General features: G+C 48.9%; 1 protein-coding gene across 3 annotated transcripts in view; it reads left to right on the top strand.

The window, feature by feature from the left end:
• Positions 1-4,906: 4,906 nt before the first annotated feature.
• Positions 4,907-21,958, top strand: part of TAOK2 (TAO kinase 2) — a 72,280-nt gene continuing 55,228 nt past the window's right edge. The window contains exons 1-2 of one of the 3 annotated variants that reach the window (XM_088457497.1): positions 4,907-5,268; positions 5,386-5,731. The gene's annotated coding sequence lies outside the window, so the exon portion shown is untranslated. The other 2 variants (XM_088457499.1, XM_088457498.1) reach the window with 2 other exon arrangements.

Raw genomic sequence — 21,958 nt, 5'->3', positions numbered from 1 at the left:
GGTTTCTAGGATTTTGGCATTTCTGCAGTCAGGTCTTGACCTGGGCTTACATCTTGTTTCCCTGAAGGTTCATGTATCGGCTCTGTCTGTGTGGTTCCAACGTAGAATCGCTACACTGCCTGACGTTCATACCTTTTTCCAGGGTGTTCTTAGAATCCAGCCTCCCTTTGTGCCTCCAGTGGCTCCGTGGGACTTGGCGGTGGTTCTTCGGGTCCTGCAGGGACCTCCTTTTGAACCTCTTGAGTCGGTTGACCTCAAGTGGTCAACACTTAAGACTGTGTTTCTCCTGGCAATTGCTTTGGCCAAGAGAGTATACGAGTTGGGGGCACTTTCCTGTAGTCCCCCCTTCTTCATTTTTCACCAGGACAGAGCAGTGCTTCGCACTCGTCCTGAGTTTTTGCCTAAAGTTGTCTCTAAGTTCCACATCAATCAGGAACTGGTGGTGCCAGCTTTTCAGTCCCCTGATCTTACAGCTGGCGAGGCTTCGTTGGACGTTGTCCGTGCTCTAAGAATTTATGTTGATCGGACTGCTTCTGTTAGACGGTCTGATTCGTTGTTTGTCCTCTTTGGTTTTCATAAGAGGGGTTGGCCTGCCAACAAACAAACCTTAGCCCGTTGGCTTTGTTCTGTTATTAGGGAGGCTTATGTACAGGAAGGTTTACCTGTTCCAGACTCTGTTAAGGCTCATTCCACTCGGTCTGTGGGTCCTTCTTGGGCTGCTAGACGTGGTGCCTCCGCTGTTCAGCTGTGCAAGGCAGCCACTTGGTCTTCCATTCAGACGTTTTTGAGGTTTTATGCGTTTGACACCTTTGCCTCTCAGGATGCATCCTTTTCGTGCAGGATTCTCCTTTCTGCACAGGAGCGTCCCCGCCCTTAGTTGAACTGCTTTGGGCCATCCCCAAGGTCAACCCTGTGGACCCCCTATGGACCCTGAAGTAGAAAACAAGAGATATGGTAAGAACTTACCTTTGTTATCTCTGTTTCTACGAAGTCCATAGGGTCCACAGGGCGCCCGCCCTGACGCACCTGGCTTCAAATGGGCTGTGTTGTTGGTCACCGGTTTTCCGTGAGTATGGTTTTCTTGTGTGTTCCAGTCTTCCTTCTCTCTGTTTAGTCTCCTCCTCCGGCCTCGGCTGCTTACCAACCTAGGTGCCTGTGGCTCGGGGGCGGGGTGTAGAGGAGGATGGACCCAAGTGCATTCTGGGAGCAGCTAAAGCTTTAACTGCGTGGTGCCCGTGGATCCAGATCCAGCTATACCCAAAGGTCAACCCTGTGGACCCTATGGACTTCGTAGAAACAGAGATAACAAAGGTAAGGTCTTACCATATCTCTTGTTTTTCGTGTTGACATCAGGAGGAAAAAGGAAAAAAAAGAGATTTGCCCCCCAGCACACTGCAGCAAAAACAATACTTAAATCCTACATAATAATAGCGATTCAGAGGTATTAGTTACACACATTTGCAAATATATGAATAAGCGCCAGGCCAATCGTCAAGGCTCCTCTATACTGGCGTCCCTAAAATTAAGGGGCTCACGTCCGAGAAGCATGGCACCCCAAAAAAATTCCAGCCAAGGGCCATCCCCAGGGCATCACACGAAAAAGGGAAAAAAGGTGATCGTGAAGTATAAAGAAAAGATGTGTAAAGATAAATCAATAAGTGTTAATGAAATGATAAAGAATTAAAATGACATAAATAATGTACAAACAAATAGAGAAGTGATAAAAGTATTCTATGTGAATTAAGTGGTGATGCCATGAGAAAGGCCCAGTCAGAACCCCCCCGGGGCCCCACTCCCAAACGCTCACCCCAAAATAATTATTGCTAGATAATGGTAGCACCCACTCTGGATCATATAATTACAATTGATGTACTGCATGATAACAGTACATATATAAGCTGAGAGCTAACTTACCTTGGAGGTACCCCAAAAAACCTCCACATGGCACTATAAGCATCAGCACCTCCTCCTAATGCTGACTGCCTTCATGCCTCTCCAAACTTGCCAAAAAAATGGTAGTTGCTCAGATTAGCTTTATTGCATAACACAGGTGCTTGTAAAGGGCAGGGTTTACACTGAACACAGAAAAAAAAAGAGATTTGCCCCCCAGCACACTGCAGCAAAAACAATACTTAAATCCTACATAATAATAGCGATTCAGAGGTATTAGTTACACACATTTGCAAATATATGAATAAGCGCCAGGCCAATCGTCAAGGCTCCTCTATACTGGCGTCCCTAAAATGAAGGGGCTCACGTCCGAGAAGCAAGGCACCCCAAAAAAATTCCAGCCAAGGGCCATCCCCAGGGCATCACACAAAAAAGGGAAAAAAGGTGATAGTGAAGTATAAAGAAAAGATGTGTAAAGATAAATCAATAAGTGTTAATGAAATGATAAAGAATTAAAATGACATAAATAATGTACAGGCACATCAGGAGGAAAAATGACTAATGTCGTCTACAAGGAAATCTTATAAGACCTCGGTTGAAAAAGACTATGCCCATAAATTCAAAATTATATGTATGAAACACGATATTCTTATCCTGCTTTTATAAATACTTTTAAAGTACTAATGTTCAAGAATTCACAATCTATAAAGTATTTTAAATGCAAACAGAGGGCCTGATTCAGAGTCGGACGCTATTTGCGCTCGCTCGTTCAGAAAATGGGCCGGATATTTAAATTGAGCGCTCGCTCTTTGCGGTCTGTTGACGCCTCTATGTCTGAGCGAGCAAACAAAACATGCGCTCGCTATTTTGTAAAGACGCCCCCTGGCAGCTCGCATCCTACGTCATCTCCGCTATTTGTTAGATTAATCGAGTACATCGAAAGGCGTCTGAACTGTTCGCAGTGCTTGTGGTAGCATTTTCCTACTGCAATTATGCGAACAGTTCAGGCTAAGAGACAACCAAGTGACGTGGCCGATGACTCTGCTTTGTTAATTATGCACACCCTTAAAACGCCCGTTTTGACCGTTTGGCACGCCTGCGTTCAGATCACCACTCCCCGTTTTCAAGCACCTTCCCCTGTTACCACCCACAAATGCCTCATCCTGTCACTCAAATTAGCAGGCACTCGCTATTTTGCGAGCGCTCGATCTCCGACCGCACTGACTGGTTGGCGCGTGCGCATTACGACCCATACGAATGCGCAGTTGTGCGAACATCGCTCGGAGCGAACGAGCGGCCGCTTACGAGCGGCTCTGAATCAGGCCCAGAGGCTGCTCCTCTTGCACTTGGACTGGACCCTCCAGAAAAATGCAAGCAATACAAACACCAAGAGGGCGCTGGTAGTTTGGTAAGTCTTTAAACTATTTTAATGACTTAAAATAAGTATATATTAGGCGTACATCAAAGTTCCTTGATATATTGCTAATCTAAATGGTCTTTAAATTGTAGTCCTCAATCTGGATCTCTCTTCTAGGATAACTCGGCAAGCTTCAAGAAGTATGTGCTCCATTGCCAATTCTGGCTTATGTTGTCTTCACAAGCAAGGATCTCTTAATATGGTGATTGGTCCTATGGGAAAACCTGTCCTCCAATGGCACCCAAGAAACAAGGCCCAAGGCCATTAATTGTGTAGTATAATGATCGATTTCATACACTTGTTAAAAAACAGCTCAAATACTCTTACATAAAAATGGATTCCTGTAGGCCAGTGGTGTCAAACTCGGGCCCTCCAGCTGCTGTGGGACTACATATCCCAGCATGCCATGCCACAGTTTTAGCATGCCCTAATAGCAAAACTGTGGCAGTGCATGCTGGGATGTGTAGTTCCACTGCAGCTGGAGGGGGCCCAAGTTTGACGCCACTGCTGTAGGCCATACATGCCGACAATCTGGGAGGAGGCAACCTGGTCGGTATAGCAGGGGACGTGGCGAGGGGAGTGATGCAAGTTAGGGGGCATGACTGCGCGACCGTGTCATCTCAGCCCCGCCCCCGCTACAGAATGCCGAGATTACCGTCATTGTGCAGCAGGGGGGGCCACAATTACGCAATTCAGCGCAAATCTCATCATTGGCTCCCCCCCAAACCGCCCACTTGTATTGAATAAGTGGGCAGCAGCAGAGAGAAAGTGGACGCCGGTAGGAGGGTGTAGGCGTGTGCCGATTTTCGGAAAGCCTCCCGGCTGTTACGTGAGAGTAAGCAAGTATGCTGTAGGCGTATAACTGACCACCAGCCGCTAGAGATGTTAAGTGCAAGTCGACAATACCCCTCACTGGGGAGTAAGCTGTCAGTGGATGCGTGTGTCATTGTTGTAGTACAGCTAGCTATTACAATACCAGCGCGTTTCATTCATCACAAACGGCTTCTTCAGGGGTGTGGCTTCATAAAAAAAAACCAAGGTGCCTAATTATCAGTATGGTTCTCAATATGCAAGCCACAATAATAGCCAAAATAAAATATATATATATATATATATATATATATATATATATATATATATATATATATATATATGGAAAGATGCCTATCCTTGTATCAATTAATGCATATAGCGTAGAACATTTTCATCTTTGCGACATATTTGAACAAAAAAAGAAGTCTGTAACATTTTAGCAATTGACGCTTGTTTCTTTTTAAACATTAAATAATAAGCTAAAGCTTAATATAGCTGCTGTGCGGGCACCCCCAAAAAAAAAATGTCATACATCATTTTTTGTTTACATTCAATAAAGTTTTCCTTACAGATTTAAAAAAGAAAAAAAAAAAAAAAACCATGCACGGGCAGATGCCCTCAGCGCCAGAGGCCACGGCGCCCCGTCTGCGCCTGCGCACCCGAGCCATAGCCTTCCCCACGGAGACGCCCCGCCGAGACTAGCGACCCGGCGCATGCGCGGGAGGGCCCCGAGCCGCTTCCGGTTTAGCTCCCGCCCGGTCCGCCATCTTGGATGGAGGAGAGAGAGGAAAAAAAAAAAGGGAGGGGGGAAAGGAGAGGAAGAGCTGTATAGAGAGAGAGGACGGGAGGGGGCTGTGGGATGCTCCCTATAGACTGACACTGAGCTGGGGCTCCTGCACACAGGGCACATACATACATACACACAGAGCTGTGTCCTATATATGTGCATGGGAGAGAGGTGGGGGCTGGTGTGTCTGCAGTTGGGCACATCATGTAGGCAGCATTAATACACCTTACAGGGGGAGAGCACAGCACTGACACCCGGGGACAGGCTCACACACATGCTTAGGGAGCCATAGAGGGGGCTGGAGGCAGGACACAGCACCTATACATGATCTACATTGCATCCTGCTCACCCACCCACCCAGGTCTGTACACATAATCATTATATCTATATATAATCCAGGGGGTGGGAGGCCTTGTGGGGAGCAGAGCTGCTGCATCGGGGCCACAGATCTGAGCTGTACGTCTGTATATCTCTGTAGGGGCTGCCAGAGGTCCGAGAGACAGCGCTGACACGCAAGAGACCGCCACCAGTACCTGCACAGGAGACCGGCACAAAGAGACAGGCTTTGGGGACCTGTCAGACACAAAGAGACCGCCGATACATGCACTGCCCGGGCTGGGTGGCCTCAGCGGGCAAGGTGGTAGGGGACTGCGAGGCTGGCACACCCGCTTATGTCCAGAGTGACCGCCGGGGTTAGAGGGACAGGGGGGCTTGCCCGGAGAGCCAGCATGGGAGGCCGCGGGCAGAGACTGCTGCCCCTCGCCCATTGAGAGCTGCGAAACAGGCGAGGAGTCCGAGGACCCACAGCACGGTGAACCATTCAGGTAAGCTGGGGCAGCCGCCCCCCCTGTGTGTGTGTGTGTGGTGTGTCATTGGGAATCCTGGAGATCCGCTTGCAGGGGGTTGTGAAATGATGCGGTTAAGGAAAGGTGTAAAGTTGATGGTAGTCGGATACGTATGGTTAAATAAGGTGCTATCTGGAAAACTGATTGTGACCAGATCAAGTGCCCAGCTGCCGTATGCCCTACCTGGAAATTGAGATTTGCAGTGATATCCTGTGTTGTGAGTCTCTGTTGTGGACTGTCAACAGCTTGAGGGCCCTGGCGGTGGCTGGCGAGCTCCGAGGGGGCCCTGGTGGTGGCTGGCGAGGGAGCCCTGGTGGTGGCTGGCGAGCTCTGCCAGGGCTTTGGTGGGTTGGTGCTTGCTGGGGAGATCCACAGGGGCAGCAGTTGAAGAAAAAAATATTTCTACTCTCTGGAACATATGCACAATGATTATACATACAAGGGGTGGTTCAATTATTTGCGCTGACTGCAGTTCCCACCTAAAGTGACTGGCGCAAATTCAATCACTTATGCCACGGGCACCCACTATTTCTACTGGAACCCTTCTGAGGTTACGAGCAGAAATCTGGGAAACGTCTAGCTTTTGGGCACCCCAAGCTGCCGCTTGGACAACGCGCCCATTACTTTGCATGGGTTTGGCTACTTTGTGCGTCTGACTCCGGTGCATTTGGGCACAACATGCGTTATAAGTAACGGGCATTCACAACCATCAGTAAAACAATTGAATATCGCCCGTTGGGCGCCCATTACTTATATGCTCGAGAAAACAATTGCATTGTCCCCACAGAGTAAAGCGTGTAGGAGGAATAGCTACCTAGAAATTGTGCAGGTTTGTCTGTATAGGGCTTTGCGGTGACATTCTTTCAAAAGAGCATTTGGGAGAAGCCCAGGGAACCAGCCGGACAGGATTTAGAGTCAGCGCCCTGCTGTTGGGGCATTGGCGTGGCGGGGGCACATATGCTTTCAGCATTACTGGTACAGCTGAGACACTTGGCATTGAACAAGAATGGTGGTCATGGGTGGTTGAGTTGAGATTTGGGGGGGGGGTGCTCATCAAAAGTAAGACTTGTGTAGGTGAGGTTTACTTCAACTTAATAATGTGATCAGCAGCAATGTCCGGCCTGTATGCACAGTTGGTGGTAAATGTTTTGATGCTGCATTCCCATGGCTTTCTGTAGGGCTGTTAGAGAGTCATATGTTGCTCATTACAAGCTGCCATTTTTCTGGGAAAAGGAATCCTAGGATGGGGTGGACCTACCCCAACAGCCTGTACACTTTAGAAATGAATGCTGGAACAGCTCTTTTAGGAGTACTTTATATCGATGTGAATGGATGCAAGATTCTGGGACTTGATACAGATTGTCTCCCTTTTATGTTGTTTTGGCATAATGCAGACAACGCTGTGGGTCTAAGATTTGCCAATGCCGGCACCCCTGTATATACCTTAATGATAGTTCAGTCACCTGGGACCCCATCCTTGGTAGGAGATCCCTGGTGGTGGATTCCTTGTGTCTGTTGTTGTGCTGAGAAGTAAATCTTTTGTGGTCTACTGACAGAAGGGGGCGCTGTGCTGGTGCCAACATTATACATCTCCTGGAGGCCTGGCATCATCATTGGTCCTAGCAGTAAAGGGAGGGGGTAAATTGGGGAGGCCCTCATTAAGTCTTTGTGGATGGGTATCAACCTTGCTAAAAAATAATAATTATTATGAAATTGTGCTATAAATTGTTAACTCATGAGTGTAACCACTGATACAGATGGAGGTCTAGATGGATCGATGTGTGACACAGGGATTCTGGCGCTGATTCTGCTGTGGGATGAAGGGTTTGTTGTAGTGATCACTGCACTAGAGTACATAGCAGTGGTATATTGGGGTGCCATGCTGTTTATATACAGGAGGGGGGGGGCTGTAGCGGTACCGATGGGTGGAGCTTTGGCGGCAGGATTTCTTTGTAGAGGAGCAGATGGACATGGTAAGACCAGGACCTCCGGTGAGCAGAATGTAACATCCGTGATCTGACGCAACCAAGTAAAAATGAATTCTTGCTGTTGATTGGATGAGCGCTCTTAGGTCCAGGTAACACTGGAAATGCTCATACTGTCAAATAACGGTGTGATAAATTATCGGGTATAACAAACCCCTTCAAGACCGGAAGTGGCTGCTACCTCTATGGCCAGACACCTTCTCTTGGATTTGCGGTTTGGGTTCCTCTGGGGAATTATTTCACTGCTTAATCTACAAAAGAAAAAGGTATATAAATGTATATAGCGTCGTACTCTGCACTGTACAGAGACTCGTTCACATCTGTACCTTCCCCATTGGTGCTTACAGCAGGGTCCTCCAACTCGTTCCCCTAGGCACCCTAACAGGCCAGGGTTTAAGGCTATCCATGCTTGTGCACAGATGGTATCAAACTCAGGTACTAATTAAGTCACCTGTACTTAAACATGGTTATCCTTAAAACCTGGACTGTCGGTGCCTTGAGGAGTAAGTTTGGGAACCACTGACTTAGGGGTAAAATGAGTTTTTAGAAGAGGAGATGTTGCCCATAGCAACCAATCAGATTCTACTTAACATTTAGCCTTGTAACATGTACCTTCTAGAAGATAATAGAATCTGGTTACTATGGGCAACATCTCCACTTCTAAAAACTCTCACTTTAGTAAATTTACCCCATACAGTCTAAATTCCCTCCAAAACACACACGTCCCTTATTATCGGCAGCCAATCACCCCGCCAGTATGGTTCTCTGGTGCACCTGGAGGAAAGCCACTGGGAGAACCTACAAACCACCGCACAGGCGGTGTCCTGCTCGCCATCAGATGCATGTCTCTGTTACTATATTATGTAAAGCTGGGTACACACTAAACGACACGTATACCCAGCGATCCATCGGGCGACAGCCCACTGCCAACGGGCTGTCCTATTGGCTGACCGGTACACATTAGGAGATTCGTTGGCCGACTGCCCAATATGTTGTCCTCTTCTGCATCCCTTGGGGTCGTCGGCTGCATCGTCAAGTTTAGCTGCATGTAGGGCCGACCTGACAATGTGGCTGACGACCCCACGGGAGCGTGCACTACCCGACATGGTGGGTACACACTAGACGTTTTTGAATATTTTTTTTGCTTCGATCCGTCGGAATCGAGCAAATCGCTCAAAAGATCATCTAGTGTGTAGCCAGCTTCACATGCAGGGTGTTTGGGCTATCACTTTAAAATAGTTTTTATTTTATTTTTCGTTGAGGATTTTTGTCTGCAATTCCTAGCTATCTGTAATTCTGCCCATGGTTACTTTTACCGAACCTGGAGCCAATACAGATATAACGGGGGCAACTCGATTAACATTGATGTGTGTGTACAGCCATGGCCACAAGCTTTGGTTTTCACAAAGTTTGCTGCTTCAGTGTTTTTAGACCTTTTTGTCATGTTACTATGGTATACTGATGTAACATTACAGCATTACATAAGTGTCAAAGGCTTTTATTGACATTAGATAGTCAGTATGTGACTTTTATTGACAGATGGCCGCCCATTCTTGCCTAATCAATGCTTGGAGTTTGTCAGAATTTGTGGGTTTTAGTTTGTCCACCCGCCTCTTGAGGATTGACCATAAGTTCTCAGTGGGATTAAGTTCTGGGGAGTTTCCAGGCCATGGACCCAAAATGTCAATGTTTTGTTCCGTTGCCACTTATACCCCTTTTACACCGGAGCTAATACCCGGGTTATTGCAGGGTTAACCCGGGCAGCTCCCTGGTGTAAAAGGGGAGAGGGTTGGATCGCAGGGTCGAGTGACCCGGCAATCCAACCCAGGTAACTAGCAGGGTTTAACACGGGCATAGACCGTGAAACCCTGCGGTGAAAACAGCGCACTCCGGGTAACGATGACCTGGAGAGCGCTGCTAGCCGGCCGATTGGTCCGGCTTCAGTGGCGCTTGGAGATGACATTTCCAAGTGTCCACTTTCACGCCGGGAAAGCCAGGTCTATGCAGACCCGACTCCGGTGTGAGCGGTGCCGACTCGGGAATATCCCGAGTCGGTGCCGGCTAAATTCCGGGTCTGATCCAGATAGGAACTCTGTTCCAACTCTGGGTCAGACCCGGAATTTTGGTGGAAAAGGGGTATTAGTTATCACTTTTGACTTATGGCAAGGTGCTCCATCGTGCTGGAAAAGGCATTTTTCATCACCAAACTGTTCTTGGATGGTTGGGAGAAGTTGCTCTTGGAGGATGTTTTGGTGCCATTCTTTATTCATGGCTGTGTTCTTAGGCAAATTTGTGAGTGATCCCACACCCTTTTGGCCATGGAGATTATATATATATATATATATATATATATATATATATATATATAAAAAGTGTGTATATATATATATTAAATAGTGTGTGTGTATGTATATATAATATATATATATATATATATAATTAAATATGTGTGTATGTATATGCCTTGCAAAAGTATTCACATCCCTATGGATTTTTCGGGATTTGTTGCCTCACAACCTGAACTTAAAAGTTAAATTTAAGTCTCATCTGACCAGAACACCTTCCTCCATACATTTGGTGAAGTCGCCCACATTCCTTTTTTCAAACTCAAATCGTGTCTTATATTTATCACTAAGTAATGTCTTTTTTCTGGCCATTCTTCCATAAGGCCCAGCTCTATGGAGTGTACGGCTTATTATGGTCACATGCACAGATACACCAGCTCCTTCAGGGTTACCTTTGGTCTCTGTGCTGCCTCTCTGATTAATGCCCTTCTTGCCCGGTCTGTGAGTTTTGGTGGGCGGCCCTCTCTGGTTTGTTGTGGTACCATGTTCTTTCCATTTGATGATGGATTTGATGGTGCTTCGGGGGATCATCAAAGATTTGGATATTTTTTTATAACCCAACACAGGATTGTACTTCTCAACAACTTTGTCCCTGACTTGTTTGGAGAGCTCCTTGGTCTTCATGGTGTGATGCCTCTCGCTTAGTGGTGTTGCAGCCTCTGGGGCCTTTCAGAAAAGGTGCGTTTATACTGACAGATCATGTGGTGGACAGGTGGACTTCATTTCACTAATTATGTGACTTCTGAAGGTGATTGGTTGCACCAGAACTTTTGAGGGGCTTCATAGCAAAGGGTGTGATTGCACATGCACATGCTAATTTTCAGAATTTTATTTATAAAGATTATTTTTTATATTTTTTTTTTTTCTCATTTCACTTCATCAAATGAGACTATTTTGTGCAGATCCATCACATAAAATTCAGATAAAAAAAAAAAAAGAAATGACAGGTTGTAATGTAACAAAAAAAGGTAAAAAGCCAAGGGGGTGAATACTTTGGCAAGGCACTGTATATATGGAGACATATAATATAAATATATATATATACTGCAAACTTGCTCCTGGTAGCAACAATGGCAATAACTATTGCCTCCATCTCGGTATGAATCTTCTAGTTGTGTCTGGCATGGATCTACTAGTCATGTCTTGCATGGGTCGGCGGGCTCAGCTATCCCAAGTAAGACGCTAGGTCCTGGACACCGGGAGGAAATCCCATGTGACATCACTGGGATTTCCTCTGACCATGGTGAAGCATTCCTCTGCTGTTGCATTATACAGTGTTCAGCTTTGAATACAGCTTCTCCATATATTGCAGGGCTTGGGAACCAATCTAAATGGTTTAGTGTTGCAGGGGTACAAGGCTGTTACACGTGTGGATTCATGTTGGGGAGCGAGGGGGTGTGGGATGGATTTTCATCAGAATATATCACTGTGTACTGAGCATCTCCTGAAAGATTTTCCGAGCAGACAGCTACTCCCTCGATTATCAATCTGTTTAATATTCTAATAAAAAACTAAAGGGACCAGTTCAATTTATCAACAGACCAACTAAAGGGAAAATATTTCTGCAACATATCTCGGCAAGCAATAGGATGTTTTTGTTCATGTATTTGTTTCAACTTTTCTACATCAGGGTCCATAGGGTATCCACAGGATACCTTGGGGTATAGGCGATGACGTCAGGCATCGGGCACCATAGAGTTAAGTTTTCAGCCTCCCAGGATGCACTAGGGTCCCCCTCCTATACCCCGCCCACGAGCCAAGGCATCTCAGTTTCATTGGTGCCCGGCTCAGAGTCGGAGCACCTGTTTAGAGGGGGGCTAAGGATAGCCCCTGAAGTTTTCTTCGTGGCAGCTGTGGCTGCACCTCTGGAAGTACAGCATGGACAGTCACTACTGACGTCCATGCTGTCTTCCCTACACCCCCGCCGGTACCAGAACGCCGGTACTGATCCGGGGATGCTGGTAGGCATCTGGGGTCACAGCTAGCGGTGACCCTAGATGTTTGGGACCATGGCCGGATCCAAGGGGGCAGCAGGTAAGCAGCGGAGTCCCGCGGTGGGACCCTGCTGACACATGGTCCAGAGTCCCCAGGCAGGGGGCTCCCTGGGGACTGGCTGCAGCGTGAAGCTAGGTACTAACCTGCGCTTCCACTACCCCCCTGGGACAGCGGACCGCGGCTGAGCGGTAGCGCTGCGGCGTCCCAGGGGTTAAATGTATGCCAGGGGAGCGCGCCTTCCCTCTAACACAGCCGGCGCCTCCCCCGCTGCACACAGCCCTCTCTGCTCTGCTGACTGGCCCTGTGGCAGCGCTCCTCCCCCAGGCCGGCCTCCTCTCTGCTCCTCGGTGGCCATCTTTCCTGGAAACATGGTGAGCGCTGTTGGATGCTGTAGATTGGTGGCATCGCGGTCTGGGTACCCCGGCATACCTATCCTCCGTTGGCTTAAGGTCTGTGTATGCAGCGCTGTGTCCTACCAGGCTCTGTGATTGCGTAGTTGAGAATCAGCGCTGATAGTGCAGGAATTGATTTCTTTGTATTGTATGTGACTTCTGCTAGCGTCTGCTGCCTGTACTTTCACTTTCTACTGTCAGCCATTTCACTGTCCCTGATCTTTTTCTGCTAAAGCCCTTGCGGTGCCGTGATTGCAGGGCGGTTCTCCCACTATACTAACGAGTATCAGTGAGAGGGGTCACATACTTATCATGTCTGAGAGTGACTTTCCTCTCCAGCTTATGTGTACTACATGCAAGGTACCAATAGCGGAGGGGGAGGGTAACGCAGAGGGGCTATGTCGGCAGTGTTATTTATTGGCGCGGCCAATTACTGTCACGGCTCCGGTACAGGAGCCGCTCTGGGCTTGTTTCGCCAAAGCGCTTACAACCCTGGTGGGCCAGTTAGCCTCGCAGCCTGCGTTCCCACAGATGGGATTGTCCCAGCAGTCAGTGGTGTCGTCACCCATGCAGGGTTTCCAGAGACAATTGATGGTACCCCACAGTCTCCCTATTTCTCCTCACCAGGTCTCTCAGGAGCCTGCGTGGGTTAATTCACTGACAAGTTCTGTACAGCACTTGTCGGACATGTTACAAGGGGAGTCTGTGTTGAGGCCACATAAGCGGCCGATGGCGTCTGTCCGCTCCTTAAGAGGATCACGATGTGACGTCTGATGATGGGGAGATTCTGGATCTTTCTGACCAGGAACCTCTCCGTACTAAAGAATCGGACGCTAGGTCCAAGGTTTATATTCCTGGACTTATTCGGGCAGTCCGCACAGCTTAGTGATTGAGGATGAAGATTCTCCGGTGTCCAAAGTCTAAATATGCCTTTTTTAAGGATATTAAGGGTGACGCCACAGTGTTTCCTCTTTCAGGTCAGTTAGTGGACCATTTAGAGGAGGCGTGGAAACATCCTGGCAAACGGTATCCACCTCAGAGACGCTTGGCGGTGGCTTATCCGTTTGCGGATAATTATTTTTCTAAGTGGGATGCCCCTCCACAGGTGGATTCTCATGTGACACGCCTAGTTCGTAGTGCCACATTGCCCATGCCCTCCATGTCTTCCTTGAAGGATGCTATGGACCGTAAGGTGGAGATCTGCCTAAAGTCCGTTTATTCCCTTGCGGGGTAGGGCAGCTAGGCTATGGCCATTTGTTGGGTAGCCAGAGCTATGGAGTGCTGGGCTGATAGTTTGGAGGCGTCTTTTGATTCCGACTGTTCGGCTGAACAGACCGAGTTGATAGGCAGTCTCCGGGATTCGGCCACTTATATCAATGAAGCGGCTTTGGATATCAGTACCCTGGCATCTTGGATTTCTTCCGCAGCTGTAGCTGCTCGTCGCACCTTATGGTTGCGATCTTGGAAGGCGGACGCTGATTCCAAAAAGGGCTTGGAAGCTTTGCCTTTTAATGGAGAAGTCCTATTTGGTCCGGATCTGGACAAACTTGTAGCCACGCTGGCGGCAGCCAAATCTGCATGTCTCCCGTCTGCTGCAGTTCCTTCCAGTTCAGGTACGTCGTCCTTTCGGCCTTTCAGGGCCCAGGGTAGGCCTAAAGCACAGTCTTTTCCCCCGTCAGGCTGGCCCCAAAAAATCGGCCAAGCCCCGGAAACAGGCCTGGAGTACCAGACGTCCGGCACCTAAGCCAGATGACAAGCCTGCGGCCTGACGGTCCCGGCCTCCCTTTGGGGGATCCCAAAGTGGGAGGCCGCCTGCTGCAGTTCGCCCAGTGTTGGCCGTTTACCACGACAGACACTTGGGTTCTCGAGGTGGTTTCTCACGGGTACGCCCTCTCCTTTCGGCACAGGCCCCCGTCTCGATTCTTCACCACGGGTCTTCCATCAGACCGGAACAAAGCCACGGAACTGCGGAAGGTTTTGCACACTATGCTCCAGGCTGGAGTTATAGTGCCTGTTCCATTCTCCCAGAGGGGCCAGGGTTTATATTCCAATCTGTTTTTGGTGCAGAAACCCAATGGGTCGTATCGTCCGATCCTCAACCTCAAAGCACTCAACAGGTCTTTGCGGGTGCCGAGGTTTCGGATGGAGACCCTACGGTCCATCATTCTGGCGCTGGAACCTGGGGACTACATGGTGTCATTGGACATACAGGACGCTTACCTGCATGTCCCTATTCTTTTACGCCATCAACAGTACTTGGACGACCTTCTGTTGGTGGCAAGATCTCCAGAGCTCCTTCTACGCCACTTGGACCTGACCATTGCGGTACTGCAACAGCACGGCTGGTTGATAAACTGGCAGAAGTCCACCCTGATCCCGTCTCAGAGGATTCTGCACCTCAGAGCCTTATTGGACTCCGGACAGCAAATGATCTTTGTGACGGGGGAAAAGATCTCTGCCTTGCAGTTGAGGGTGCGCAGTTGTCTGCAGAATCTCTGTGTGTCTCTGCACTCGGCGATGAGGTTACTGGGCTCCATGGTGTCAGTATTCGACATGGTTGAATATGCCCAGTTTCACTCCAGACCTCTGCAGCAATTGATCCTGTCCAAATGGAATGGACTGCCTCAGAGTCTAAAATCCCAGATGATGGTGCTCACTCCGGAGGTTCGCCTGTCCCTAGCCTGGTGGTTGCAGACGACCCATCTCAACAAGAGTCGTCCGTTCTGGGTGGCGAATTGGGCCCTGGTGACAACGGACGCCAGTCTTCGGGGCTGGGGAGCAGTCACGGGTCCACACTTGTTCCAGGGCAGGTGGACTCGGACGGAAGCAGAGCTTCCAATAAACATCTTGGAGCTGCGCACGGTTTTCAATGCTCTCCAGCAGGCACATCGGGTTCTCCAAGGTCACCCAGTGCAGGTCCAGTCGGACAACGCTACCACCGTGGCCTACATAAATCGGCAAGGATGAACCCGAAGTCGGGCGGCTCTCGTAGAGGTGTCCCGAATCCTGGTTTGGGCGGAGCGTAATCTCCCGGCCATAGCAGTATTCATCCCGAGAGTCCTAAACTGGGAGGCAGACTTTCTCAGTCGCCAGGATGTTCATCCGGGGGAATGGTCTCTGCACCAGGACGTCTTTCAACTTCTGGTGGACAGGTGGGGTCTTCCAGAGATCGACCTCATGGCGTCACGGCACAACAACAAGTTGCCGGTGTACGGGTCTCGCACAAGAGACGAAAAGGCATCTCTGGTGGATGCTCTGTCCGTCCGGTGGACGTTCCGGTTTGCTTATCTGTTTCCTCCGTTTTCCCTTCCACGGGTAATCCGGAAATTCAAACAGGAAGGAGGGACGCTCCTGTTGATAGCTCCCGCGTGGCCCCAGAGGCACTGGTTCTCAGACCTCCAGGGACTGTCCGTGGACATTCCTCTGCGGTTGCCGTTACGCCCGGACCTCCTGTCACAGGGTCCTTGTCTTCACCCGGACCTGACTCGGCTGTCTTTGACGGCGTGGCTGTTGAGACGGCCATGTTAAGATCCAGGGGTTTTTCCAGCTCTGTAGTGCAAACAATGCTAAGGGCTCGGAAACCATCCTCTGCGAGGATATACCATCGTGTGTGGCATACGTTCTTCCAGTGGTGTCGGCCGAGAGGTTATGCTCCTCGGGAGTTAAGTCTGTCTAGAGTGTTAGCTTTCCTACAGGCGGGACTGGACCATGGGCTTCGCCTTGCGTCTCTGAAGGTGCAGGTGTCTGCCCTATCCGTCTGGTTCCATCGTAGGATTGCTGCAATCCCTGATGTGTGCACCTTTATGCAAGGTGTTCTCAGAAGTCAGCCACCTTTTGTTCCACCAGTGGCGCCTTGGGATTTAGCTGTGGTCCTGAGGGCTCTCCAGGGACCGCCGTTTGAACCACTGGGCTCAGTGGACCTCAAATGGCTGACAGCTAAAACAATTTTCCTTCTGGCCATTGCTTCGGCCAGACGTGTTTCTGATTTAGGGGCTCTCTCATGTAGACCCCCTTTTCTGATTTTTCATAGGAACAGGGCGGTGCTGCGCACTCGTCCTGGTTTCCTTCCTAAAGTTGTTATCACATCAACGAGGAAATCGTTGTGCCGGCTTTTAACTCACCTGATGTTTCAGTGGGTGAGGCCACTTTGGTCGTTGTGCGGGCCTTAAGGATTTATGTTGACCGCACTTCTTCGTTTAGGAAGTCGGACGCCTTGTTTGTCCTCTATGGCTTCCGTAAAAAGGGTTGGCCTGCTTCAAAGCAAACTTTGGCAGGTTGGATTTGTATGGCAATTTCAGAAGCTTATCTTCATGAACGCCTTCCGGTTCCATCGTCTGTGAGGGCTCATTCCACTAGGTCTGTGGGTCCTTCGTGGTTAGCTCGACGTGGTGCCTCTGCAGTCCAGATCTGCAAGGCTGCCACGTGGTCCTCTGTCCATACCTTTGTGAGGTATTACGCTTTTGACACCTTTGCCTCTCGGGATGCTTCCTTCGGGCGGCGGATTCTCCTTTCAGCACAGGAGCGTCCCCACCCTTAAAGGATACTGCTTTGGGACATCCCCAAGGTATCCTGTGGATACCCTATGGACCCTGATGTAGAAAATATGAGATATGGTAAGAACTTACCTTTGTTATCTCTATTTTTACGAAGTCCATAGGGTTCCACAGGACTCCCGCCCTGTCGCACCTGTGCTGCAGATGGGCTTTGCTCTGGTCACCGGTTTTTCCGTCTCCCTCTGGTGAGAATGTGATTCTTGTGTGTGTCCAGATCTTTTTTCTCTCTTCCTACTCCTCCTCCGGCCTATGGCTTCGTACGTAACTGAGATGCCTTGGCTCGGGGGCGGGGTATAGGAGGGGGACCCTAGTGCATCCTGGGAGGCTGAAAACTTAACTCTATGGTGCCCGATGCCTGACGTCATCACCTATACTCCAAGGTATCCTGTGGTACCCTATGGACTTCGTAGAAATAGAGATAACAAAGGTAAGTTCTTACCATATCTCATATTTTTGATGGGTGATTTAAATGCAGAATATTGGCTTTTATTTTATGCCGCCTTAAGGGTTCCGCAGCGCCGTTCATAAGCGGGTGTAAATTATATTAAAATTATAGCCTTGTCTTTTATTCATATGGTGCCACAATATCTGCCGCGCCGTGCAGGGATCAAAATTGATAATTAATACTTAAGACACCTGTAACAAAACTATACAACAAATTGCAGGGTGGAGTTAAGCTGGGTACACACTAGGCCATGTATTGGACAGTATACCGTTGTCCAGCAAATTGGAAAGACCTATCGTGCCCATCGCATGGTGTTTTCGTTTAATCACGTGTTGTCTAAGGCATCTTACTGCACGTCAGATGGGACGACCAAGCGGTCAACGGCATGCGGGTGAATGCCGGATGGAAGGGTATATCGTGCGGTTGTACCCCGGATCGTGCAGTGTGTACGGCAGCCCGATATATCCTTCCATCGGGCGTCGGGTCGGCTGGGATACACGTCCTTCTTCTGATGTGTACCCGGCCTTACTGGGGGATGTTAGGGGAACGGTAGAACAGCTCATCGCTAGTGAAAGCAAGTAAAGCAAATTTGGGGAGGGGTAAGAACTTAGTAAATCTGTATTTAATGAGTCTGAACCCAACAAGTGGATGGACACACAGGAACAGAGACGTAACCAGGAGGGCGAACTGGGACAGTAAGTGAGCGTACAGAGGGACTGAGAAATGAGGAGGCGGATGGGTTTTTACGAATAGGTGATTGTTAAGGACCCATTTGAACTGGAGGGAGGAAGAGAGAGGTCTTTGATGCGTGAGTGAAAGGTGACCATAGCTGAGGTGGGATGACGGGGAGGAATGTGGATGCCTGAGAAGTATCGGGAGTGGCATGATTGGTTTTGGATTGTACTAGTAGCTGGCAGAGGGCTGATGGAGAGTAGTGAGAGAGGGGAATAAGACGAGCAGCGGCATTAAGTATGGATTAAAGTGATAGAGAGAGAGGAAACAAGAAGGTTGCAGTAGTCCAGGTGGGAAATGACAAGTGCATGTGTGAGCGGTTTGGTGTTGTCCATGGTGAGAGAGGGCCTGATTCTAGAGAGATTGTGAAGTGGAAGCGGCACATTTGTTAGAGAGACTGGATGTGCGGAGTGTGGGAGAGGGCCAATTCAAAGATCAGGCCCAGGCAGTGGAATTAATATACCCGGTGAGAAATGACCTTGCCCTGGAAATATTGTGGAGAGGGACTGGATGTTGGAGGGGAACTATGTTGGTGGAGGAAGGTGGTCCACTGCCTCACATGGCGCTTTAAGGTCGAGGAGGATCAGTGCCCTGTGAGAATCTGTTATAGTTACCACTAAACTTACATAGCATTATCTACTGACGCCATTTTCAGGCATGGTACAATATGGGCACTATTCTATTCTATGCGATGTGAATAGCGCCGGGAGTGAGCTCCCGGAGCTATTCAATACACCGCGCTGCCATGTCCTACTAGGATTTCTTTTCGCATCCCCCCGGGGATGAGAGCAGAAATCCGACAAAAGTCCCGGCGCGAGGCTGTTTTCTGCCCTTAGCACCGGGAAAACAGCATTGCGCCGGGAAGTTAGGTCGGGGAATGCCCGTTATCGCGCCTTAATCAGGGTGTTTAGTCGCGAGAACGGGCATTCTCCGACTAAACACCGCGCACAATTGAATAGCTCCGGGAGCTATCTCTCGGCGCTATTCACATCGCATAGAATAGAATCGTGCCCTATATGGACAAAAGTATTTGGCCACACCTGTTCGTTATTGAATTGAGGTGTTTCAATTAGACCCGTTGCCACAGGTGTATAAAATCAAGCTCCTAGCCGTGCAGTCTCCATTTGCAAACATTTGTGATACAAAATGGGTCGTTCAGAAGAGCTCAGTGACTACAAGCATGGTTCTGTGATAGGATGCGTGGTACTGTGATAGGAGGCGTGGTACTGTGATAGGAGGCGTGGTACTGTGATAGGAGGCGTGGTACTGTGATAGGAGGCGTGGTACTGTGATAGGAGGCGTGGTACTGTGATAGGAGGCGTGGTACTGTGATAGGAGGCGTGGTACTGTGATAGGAGGCGTGGTACTGTGATAGGAGGCGTGGTACTGTGATAGGAGGCGTGGTACTGTGATAGGAGGCGTGGTACTGTGATAGGAGGCGTGGTACTGTGATAGGAGGCGTGGTACTGTGATAGGAGGCGTGGTACTGTGATAGGAGGCGTGGTACTGTGATAGGAGGCGTGGTACTGTGATAGGAGGCGTGGTACTGTGATAGGAGGCGTGGTACTGTGATAGGAGGCGTGGTACTGTGATAGGAGGCGTGGTACTGTGATAGGAGGCGTGGTACTGTGATAGGAGGCGTGGTACTGTGATAGGAGGCGTGGTACTGTGATAGGAGGCGTGGTACTGTGATAGGAGGCGTGGTACTGTGATAGGAGGCGTGGTACTGTGATAGGAGGCGTGGTACTGTGATAGGAGGCGTGGTACTGTGATAGGAGGCGTGGTACTGTGATAGGAGGCGTGGTACTGTGATAGGAGGCGTGGTACTGTGATAGGAGGCGTGGTACTGTGATAGGAGGCGTGGTACTGTGATAGGAGGCGTGGTACTGTGATTGGAGGCGTGGTTCTGTGATAGGACGTCACCTTTGCAATAAGACGGTTCCTGAAATTTCATCCCTGCTGGATATTCCACGGTCAACTGTAAGTGATGTTATTAGAAAGTGGAAGCGTTTAGGAACAACAGCAACTCAGCCACGAAGTGGAAGACCACATAAAATCAGAGAGGTGTCAACGACTGCTAAGACGCATGGTGAGTAAAAGTCGCCAACGATCTACTGATTCCATAGCTGAAGAGTTCCAAGCTTCCACTGGCATTAATGTAAGCACAAATACTGTGGAATGGGTTTCCATGGCCGAGCAGCTGCATGCAAGCCTCACATCACCAAGTACAGTGCCAGGCGTCGGATGGAGTGGTGTAAAGCACACTGACACTGGACTGTGGAGCAGTGGTAACGTGTTCTGTGGAGTGACAAATGGTGATTCTCTGTTTGGTAGTCAGATGGGCGAGTCTGGGTTTGGCGGATGCCAGGACAACGTTACCTGCCTGACTGCATTGTGCCAACTGTGAAGTTTGGTGGAGGAGGGATAATGGTAGGGGCTGTATTTCAGGGCTTAGGCTATACCCCTTATCTCCAGTGAAGGGCAATCTTAATGCTTCAGTATACCAAGACATTTTGGACAATGGTATTCTTCCAACTTTGTGGTGACTGTTTGGGGAAGGCCCTTTTATATTCCAACATGACTGTGCCCCAGTACACTCAAAGCAAGGACTATAAAGACATAGCTTGGCGAGTTCGGTGTGGAAGAATATGACTGGCCCGCACAGAGCCCCGACCCCAACCCCATCGAGCACCTTTGGGATGATTGGGAGCCAGGTCTTCCCGTCCAGCATCAGTGCCCGAACCTCATAAATGCTGTACAGAGTGAGTGGGCACAAATTCCCACAGAAACCCTCCAAAATCTTGTGGAAAGACTTCCAAGAAGAGTGGAAGCTGTTATAGCTGCAAACGGGGGACCAACTCCATATTAAAGTATATGTATTTGAATACAATGTCATTACAGTCCCTGTTGGTGTAATGATCAGAGGCGTCCGAATACTTTTATCCATATAGTATATGTGTACATTAGGCGCACTGCTCTGTGACTCCTCATGTTACACTTGTCTGTAGGTGGGATACCTGTATGTAAATCTCTCCCAACAAAAGATTACACCTTTGCCTCTATATTCAGCTCTATTTCCCAGCCACCTACTTTGTAGAAGTAATGAGGTTCTGTGTGTAACCAGTGCAGCGATCACAGGTGTTAGCACCAGAAATGAGTGAGGTATAAAGTAGAGGTAGCACAGATAGCATACGCCCTGATGTCCTAGTGCATAATATAAGACAAATGTAAGTGTTAAATTGAGTTTGTATAACAACAGTCAGCAGATTGGATATAAGTGACGCTCACTATAGCAGTATTGTCCGTAGTCTGGACTGTGCCAGCTATAGGAAGTAGGATGTGCCATGTACAACATTAAACTTGTTTGTATACCAAAGGTATAGGGGGACTTAAGGATCCAGAGTGTAATGGCCTCACTATACAGTTCTACCTTGCTGGAAATATTGTTTTGTGGATCATTTTAAATAACAGTTTTGTGTGATTGGCAGATATCTACATAATATACACCTCATTTTCAGTGTTCATATATCCCTGCGGGTGAGTGTGGTAGACGCAGCTCACTGTAGATCTAGTCCGTGCGCTAATGTGCTCCTGCTGGGTGACCTGGAAAACGTGACCTGTCGGTAGCTCTTGCGGGCCGAGGTTGGCTACCCCTGTCATAGATGGTACAGGTACCAATAAAGTGTACACGTTTCGTATGACTGTTACGTCAGAAGGCGTAGCATAAAATAACCCATCATTGTTTTCATTGAACCTGAC

Source organism: Taudactylus pleione, unplaced genomic scaffold, assembly GCF_031769625.1.
Source record: "Taudactylus pleione unplaced genomic scaffold, aTauple2 ptg000762l, whole genome shotgun sequence".
Taxonomy (NCBI): Eukaryota; Metazoa; Chordata; class Amphibia; order Anura; family Myobatrachidae; genus Taudactylus; species Taudactylus pleione.
Note: the sequence above shows the minus strand (reverse complement) of the source record. Positions and strands in the feature narration are given on the sequence as shown.